The 8,122-nt window shown below is 39.6% G+C and overlaps 1 pseudogene; it reads right to left on the bottom strand.

Annotated features, from left to right (window-relative positions):
- Positions 1-252: 252 nt before the first annotated feature.
- LOC149191291 (purple acid phosphatase 23 pseudogene) lies at positions 253-6,044 on the bottom strand (annotated as a pseudogene).
- Positions 6,045-8,122: the final 2,078 nt, after the last annotated feature.

The raw sequence follows: 8,122 nt of genomic DNA, 5'->3' as shown, positions 1-8,122 counted from the left end.
TAGAAGACTACTGATTTTTTTTTATTTAGGAAATTATTAATTATGAAGACGAGGGTAAGCCATTGAAAAATTAAAATCCAAAGTTAAGATATGCATTAAATTAAAAGCATTATATTAGTGTGAAGGGTTGTTATTAATAATTGTTGCGGCTATTAAAATTATTGTTAATGGAAATCCTCTATAGTGGTCGGCAACTTGTCGCGCAATATCTTCTATTTCCTCTGAAACATGCCTGTCTTTGAAATCTATTTTTCAAAACATGTCCCATGCTTCATTGATTATGTATTTTTTTGGACAATTTCTAGTTTCATCTGCATGCCTTGTTGCAAGTTTCTCCATGTTTCCAACATCTCCCACTATGATATACACTGGACCACATGGGTCTAGGACATAGTTATAAAAAATTTTCATCCTCTCATATGCATGTACATGGCCTTTGAACACCAAGTTTACACCATATCAGTATAGGATGTCTTCCATCTGTTGTCTCATACACTCAAATTCTTGACAATGGTTAGTGTAACTATTATACTAAGAAGAATGCCATGATGCAATCAACCAAGGAGTCAGTTCACGATTTAAATTTTCAAGATCTTGCTTGAGACAACCATATTGTTCACTAGATCTATTGAAATCTTATAAGATTTAAGCATGAGAAAGTGTACCCCTCCAACATTGAAGGAATAATACAGGCTATTGTTGGATCCAGTCTCTTCAGAGGCAACTGCAAACTGGGCGCTATATGATGCAAATGTGAGGTCTCCCGCTTGAGGTTCTATATCATGATTTCCTCCTAGAACCATCATTGGTATGCGTGACAATAATGGCTCCATAAATCTGTCCCATGCATCCCAACGAGGTTGGTATGTCTCTTTGATAGGAGTGTCTGGAAAGTCACATTCATAGCATGGTAGTCCTTTTTCCCCTGTGGTTAGGTAGTTGTTTGCATAGCCCAAATATCCAACCATAAGAAACATGCTCGGATAATTTTCAACAAGATGATCATATGTGCTAGATGAATTGTATGTGAGGCCCAAACACGAATAACTGCTATTCGAGTAAGATAGTTATTTGGGCCTGGAGATGGTTGTGTGACAAACTCGTGCTCTTCACTTATGGCAGATAAGGATTGGTCTCCACATTTGTAGTAGTATTTTGTGTTAGGAAGAATCCTAGTGAGATGCACTCGATGAATAATTCCAGAGGTGTAGTTGACAAGGCCTTCATATGGATGTATCTAGCTGTAGACAAGGGACTTCCCTTTGGAAGTGAAGGTATAGTTACCAGTCTAGGCATGATAAAAAACCTTGGACTCCATGGATGAAGGATCTAGTGGAACCTCCTTGGGTCCAATTTGAGCATGCCCTATTATCTAGGAAACTCACATGGCATCGGTTGTGAAGAGTGTGAACTTGATCTTCTCTGAGAACATAGAAGGGAATTGTTTAACAAGATGGGGATGATAAGGGGGGAGATCATCGCTTCCCAGACGATAGGGTTTGTATTTGTAGTGACTTTTCTCGATTAATTTTTGCAATCAAATCTTCGTTACGCATAGAAAAGACTACTTTGCTACCTTTGTCAAAGTCTTCACCCAATTCTTTCATATTGGGTCTGTTACACAGATCATCTAGAATAAGAAGAAATTTCTTCGTCTTGAGATGGGTAGACAACACAATCTCCTCCTCAACATTGGAACTTCTTGCAAGCTCTAACTTGATTTTCTGAGCAATATCTTGAAACTCTGAAATGGGAAATTGGGTAATTGTAACCCAAATTACAACATCGAAGACGTTACTAACCTTGAAAGTATTGTAGATTTTTTGGAGCAATGTCGTTTTTCCAACCCCACACATGCCATATATACCAATGACATTAATGTGGGGAGATTGATTTAGCCAAAGCTCTAGCTACATATGGGCAAAGGTAATCCTCGAACCTGTGAACCTGAAGTCTAGTTTGTAACAAGTATGGTTGTTCCTTATATCCATTGCAAGCGATCTTTCATTGTCTCTGGCAGCCTCTTTTTCTGGTCTTGGAATTGGTTTTCTATATCATGTACAAGCCTCTTCATTTGAAGTAGCTCAACATGATTGAAAAGTTGAATTTTTACATAGAAGATAGAAGACAACTAAATGTAATCCCTGTGTTAGGTAACAAACATATTTCATAGCCTTCTACAAGACTGGATTTGGCACAGTAGGTTTTGCTACACACCACATATTACAATTTTATTTTTCTCTAGATTTGACTTCAACATCACTCTGCAGAGAATTGGCATAGCAAGAAAGTCCATTTCCAAATAATCAAACAACTCATTGACCACAATGGGTTGCAATGGAATTTCATCTCCACACATATGGAAATCCCAAGAGAGATCAAGTTTATTTTTTGAATGTTGGCCTTTGACTTCAACATCATTATGTAGACAATTGGCAGAGCAAGAGAGTCCATTTCCAAATACTGAAACAACTCATTCAACACAATGGGCTACAATGGAATTTCATCTCCACACAGATGGCCATCCCAAGAGGGATCTAGTTTATTTTTTGAATGCTGGTCGAGATCAGGCGCTAAAGGTAAGGCAGTGTCTACACAAGTAGAATAATAAAATATCTATGTTTACAACTTCTTGGTTATATACTATTGGTAAGCTAGGTTTATTCGCAAAGGACAGGTTGAAGAGAAGGTGGGGTTGGCCAAGATCGAGCCACTATGTCCAAGGAGATAAGTGCATTATGTTATTTCAAAGGCCATATATCAGAGACCTTCCTTTTTCATTTGGTTTCAAGAAATAGATAATTACATATATAAATATCTCTATCCTCTTTATAGACGCCCCCTATGCTGGTATGGGTGAAAGGTCTTTTGATCCAGATTTAAAGAGGAACGCAACAAATTACAGATATGACCATAAATATAGATATACAATAGAAATAATACTTCATTTCATTGATGTAAAATACTGAAATATTCTTACAAACAGAAATGGCAACAACCTAGCTCGGGCGATGGTAGCTTATCTCTGAGAAGAGATGTGGTGGCTACATGCCTCTGAACTAACTTACAATGAGGCTCAAAGGCCTATTTATTGTTGAGAAATAATGGAAAACCCTAAACATCCAAAAAACTAACCCTAGGAGATGAAGCACCAAACTATGGGCCCCGTTTTGGGTAATTTGGTACATCAACTTCCTGGGGTCGTAAATTTGGCATACGATCTCTGTTTGATGTGCAAAATACCTTGCTAGAAATATCTATCCGAGGACTACAACTTTTGAGTGAGAAACATCAGTCCATGGACCCATGTTCTCTCAGTTTTCCCAAAAAACGTCGTTTAGGGCCTCAAAATGGCTCCAGAAGTTCAGGACTCGAAAAACTGCAAAAAATAGTAAATTGTGCTACAAATAAGGAAACTGAAAAACAGAAAGAAACAATTGTGGAGGCCCAAGTGGAATAGGTGGGTGGCCACCAATATCCATTTGGATCATTCCTCCCCCCTTAGGAATCAATGGTCCCCATTGCGTTGAGTTCCTCGATGAGATGAGGAAACTTCTGCTGAACATGGTCCCTGGTGAACCACTTGCCCTGGTGAAGGAGTTGGCTTGGTTTGACAACTCAATATAGTTGGATCCTTTGTTGTCGAGTGTTCTTGATCTGTGTGTCCATGGTCTGATCATTTGTGGCCTGTTCCATGCAATTTGGATTTAACTCTGTAGGTGTGAGTTGCTCTGCAATGTCTGATGTGTCTAGCAATGGTGGGAAGTATGGTCAAAGGCAATCCACATTGAACACTGGGTATAGGCCAAGGAATGGGGGAATTCTAAGCTCAAATGCATTGTCTCCCACAGCCATCGTAATGGTGTAAGGACCATATCAGAGTGGTTTGAGTTTCCGATAGGCTCTAGTAAGGCGTTCCTTTTGCAAATGCAACCAGACTTTTTGCCTACCTGAAACTTGTGTGGCACCTGATGTTGATCATGTCCCTACTTGTACTTGGCATTTCATTTCTCTAGAATTTCGTGTACCTACTGGCAAATATGTTGAATATGCTCAATGAAGTTGTTTGCCTTATCGGTTTCAGACTGGACATGAGCTGAATCTTCCTAGTAGCTACAAATGGCATGGCCACATCAATAAGACATAGTGGCTGGAATCCAAAGCCCACTTGAAAGGGGCTGTGGCCAGTCGAGCTGTGGAGAGCTAGGTTATAGCTGTGCTGGATATAGGGGAGGCTCTCATCCCATGTGTGTGGATGCTTTGAGTTGTACATTCGCAGAATGTGTACGATCATCCTGTTGACGACCTATGTCTGGCCACCAATTTGGGGATGGAAAGGTGTGGACTTAGTGAGCTTAGTGTCCAGTATTGACTAGAATTGGACCAAAATGCACTGAGGAACCTGCTATCTCGATCTGAGCTGATAGATTGTGGGATCCAAAAGTGTACCCACACTCGTTCAAAGAATATTTTAGCAATGGCTTCTGCTGTGATATTCTTCTTGCAAGTTTCCATAATGGCTATCTTTGAGAATTTGTCGATGAACACAAAGACACAACCATTGCCATGCATAGTAGAAGGAAGGCCCGACATGTAATCCATGGAGATGGATTCCCAAGGTTGACTAGAGGTAGGCAGCGGAGTATAGAGGCCTTGCTTCTTGATGGTTGTTTTAGCAATGGCGCAGGCAGTGCAGGATCTTATGTACTTCCCAAAATCCTATCGAAGATTCATCCAATAGAAATACTTTTGTAGTATTGCCACCATTTTCCTGACCATGAAATGCCCAGCATCCTAACTGTAGTATACCTAGGGGACATAGTATGGGTTACAGAGGGAGGTACCCAAGGGAATAATGTAATAATGGGATGGGCCATAGTTAATAAATAAAGTGGTTAACCCGCATCATGTAAGGGACCACAAGTAGTTAGCAATAATGTGATAAGCCTATGGTATTAGATGTATGGTATTGAGAGAACCATGGTAATGAACCATAGTATTGTATGTATGAATCCTATACCCCCCTAGGTATACTACAGTTGCTGGGTCTGGGTCTTATTTTCTTGCATTTTTGCGATGAGCATGGGACAATCTTCTATGACATTATCAAACCGTTGAAAATATTGACAAGAGGGGTGCATTGGATTCTGATAATCTCATGCAAAGTTACCTATTTCTCCACAATTGTAGCAAATGATTTGTCCTCGACCTCTTCCAGCTCCTCCCCCTTGTCCTCTTCCTCATCCCTGGAATCCTCTGCGTTCTACAGTTGTGCCTCGATCCTGTTGAGGACGTGCCTCTGTCTATACTCTATATGTTGGTGTTCTATCCATAATTAATTCATAACTTTAGTAGTTGTGCTTCTCATGACCTACAAACTTACAAAAATTGCAAAAAAATTGTTGGGGATTCTGTACAAACTTCTGTAAAAAATGGCAATTATTCGTTGTATGTTTTCCTGTGATCTGGCAGATAGCACACCATGGTACTACACCAGTGCTCATCCCAGTGGTATTTTCTAGCTTCAGGGGGACAGGACCTCCCTCGACTAAATAATTTTGATACACTGGGCAATGATCCTTGTCGTGACCATCGCCTTTGCATTTTAAACACCATACTTCCGCACAGGTCTCATTTTGGACTTCTTTTCCCTTTTTGAGACTTTGCAATTCCATATGTAGGCTAGCCAACTACAACTGAATCTATTGCACTCCCAGGTTCATATCTTGAATAGGAAAGGCCTCCAACTTCATAGCAATCTTTAGTGCCTCAACCTCCATTCCAATCTTCTATTATGACAATGAAAATCTCAAGTGAGGTAACAACGAAGCAACATACCAATATTTATGTTGCTCATCCGAGATCTAGAGATTAGCATGTTGTAGTAGACATTTCAACCTTTGATCAAAATCCCATGCAGACTCATTTACCTTCTGCTTGATTTCTTTAACCTCAGTTACAGATAGAGCTTGAGACTTAGGCTTCTTGAATTCATTATTCAATGCATCCTTCGTATCCTTCAACGTCGTAGCTGGATGAGTCATACTATACTTAATATACCAGCTGAATGCCCTATCCTGCAATGTTGTGACCAGTTGCTCTTTCTTTAGGTCATCATTTGTTATTTGTTGTGACTTCCACATATCATCTACTATGAACCATAATTTTTCGGTCTCTTATATCCCCATACCATTGAATATGGTCATCTTCATAGCATTCACCATACTAAATAGTGGAGGTGGAGGAGGAGGTGGACATGTAGGTGTAGGTGTGTGAGGTGGAGGTGAAGGCAGAGGTGGATTGGATGGATGTGATATTCCCGCAATATGCTGATTTACCATCTGTGGCACACCTTGAGGTGTCTTCATACTACTACTTTCTTTGTCACTATCAGATGCTCCCAACAAAGGACTATCTTCAGCATTGGAATCTAGGTCTCTTCTGAATGGCTTTCCACTTCACGTATTTCCTATCAAGTCTCGTCTAAACATCAATTCAATGGCATAACTTGTTTCTCACACAATAGTGTTTTATTCCATGTTTTTAGGGACTTTAGATACTTACCTCATGGTCCTTTGAAAAACTAGTGTTCATCTTCACTATAACTGATAAATGTGTCAATCGCGAACTCAGTAATGAATCCACCAAAAATACTATCAATCCAATAATTGACAACCCTCACGATCTTGTTTTCTGAACCTTCCAAGCACCTTAATAACTCTAGAGTCCACAGAATAGGGTTATCCAACTTCCACGTACCTTGACCATCCGCCAATTTAGCCAACCATTCATATAACTCACACAAAAAAGAGAAGAAGAAAAGTTTTTGTTCCTCTGTATATAGGTATCTATTCAACCATTATTCTTTCGACATGCACGGATTCTTTTTTTCCTGGGCTGCAAACTCATGCAGCTTCTAATCTATCCACTTTTCAATCTCCTTCTTAGTCGGTATCCACTTATGCCACATCATACATTCCTCAAATAGGTCTCAGTCCCAGAAACAGAACCATTTGTTGGCTTGATGAGATTTGAACCTAGGTTCAAAGTTAGTTGCACTAACCAACAAAACCCTACACTACCGGCCCTTTCAGCGACAACCCGCATAGCACAGGCTACAGTCTCACCCAAGGAAGTATTGGGGATGCTAGAACCACGTTTCTACATCCAAAGGACTATGTGATGTGTTTTTCTTACTCTTAGGGCTTTATTCTGACCTTCACAAACCCTAACCCTTAAAACCTGGAAATGACAGTAACTAACAACTAATAAATTCAAACCCTTCGCTGATTATTATAAACATTCAGAACATCATGTAAATAAACATGTCTACCCCTTTCATGCACATATTAAGTACTTTTCATGATAAATTTCAGTAAACAGAGCGAACATATAGTAATTTCAGAAGTAAATAATAAGACACAGATACACAGAAAATGATCCAAAACAACCTTTATTATGCTTAGATCTTCAATTACAGACTCTTTCAACCCTACACACATAGCTACAGGGTCCCATGCACTCAGCTGTAGACTCACCAAGGTCTCCACCTAGACAGTTGTAGGAGCCTTCCCCTTCGCCTAAGTACAGAACATGAAAAACATACCCAAAAATTGCCTTTCTATGCTCTTCTCTATATTGACTTACTTTTTTATGACCCTCCATGACTCCTTTTATATCTTTCTCTATTACAATACCATGGCTCGCGAACCATGGGCGAGTCATAAAACAACTTAACTCCTAACAAACTAAGGGACTTTGACCTTCCTAAAGCCCCTTTGACTCCTATCGACGTGTGTGCTCTACTCCTCAAAATGCGGAGACTTTACAATATTAACAAAATTGTTACAAAACTTAACCCTAAGGGATCACGTCCCTACACCCATGTAGGCTCTTCAAGAGTAAAATGCTTCCATTATATTTCAACCCGAACGACGGTTCGATTTTGGAGCCAGATATCTTTCGAGTCTAGGATACAGAGAGGTTCTTCCAAAAAGTAACCTTCGGGTTCCACCTGTAACATTTCCAATCAAGTAAGTGAGAGCTATCATGTACAAGTTTCTTAAGGAACAATACATAAACAACATTATGAACTTTATTATGACTGGCTAATGCTAATTAA

Source organism: Pinus tabuliformis, chromosome 2_2 (assembly GCF_031772625.1).
Source record: "Pinus tabuliformis cultivar Carrire ecotype Pingquan chromosome 2_2, CPIR1, whole genome shotgun sequence".
NCBI lineage: Eukaryota > Viridiplantae > Streptophyta > Pinopsida > Pinales > Pinaceae > Pinus > Pinus tabuliformis.
This window is presented reverse-complemented; position numbering and strand designations above follow the sequence as displayed.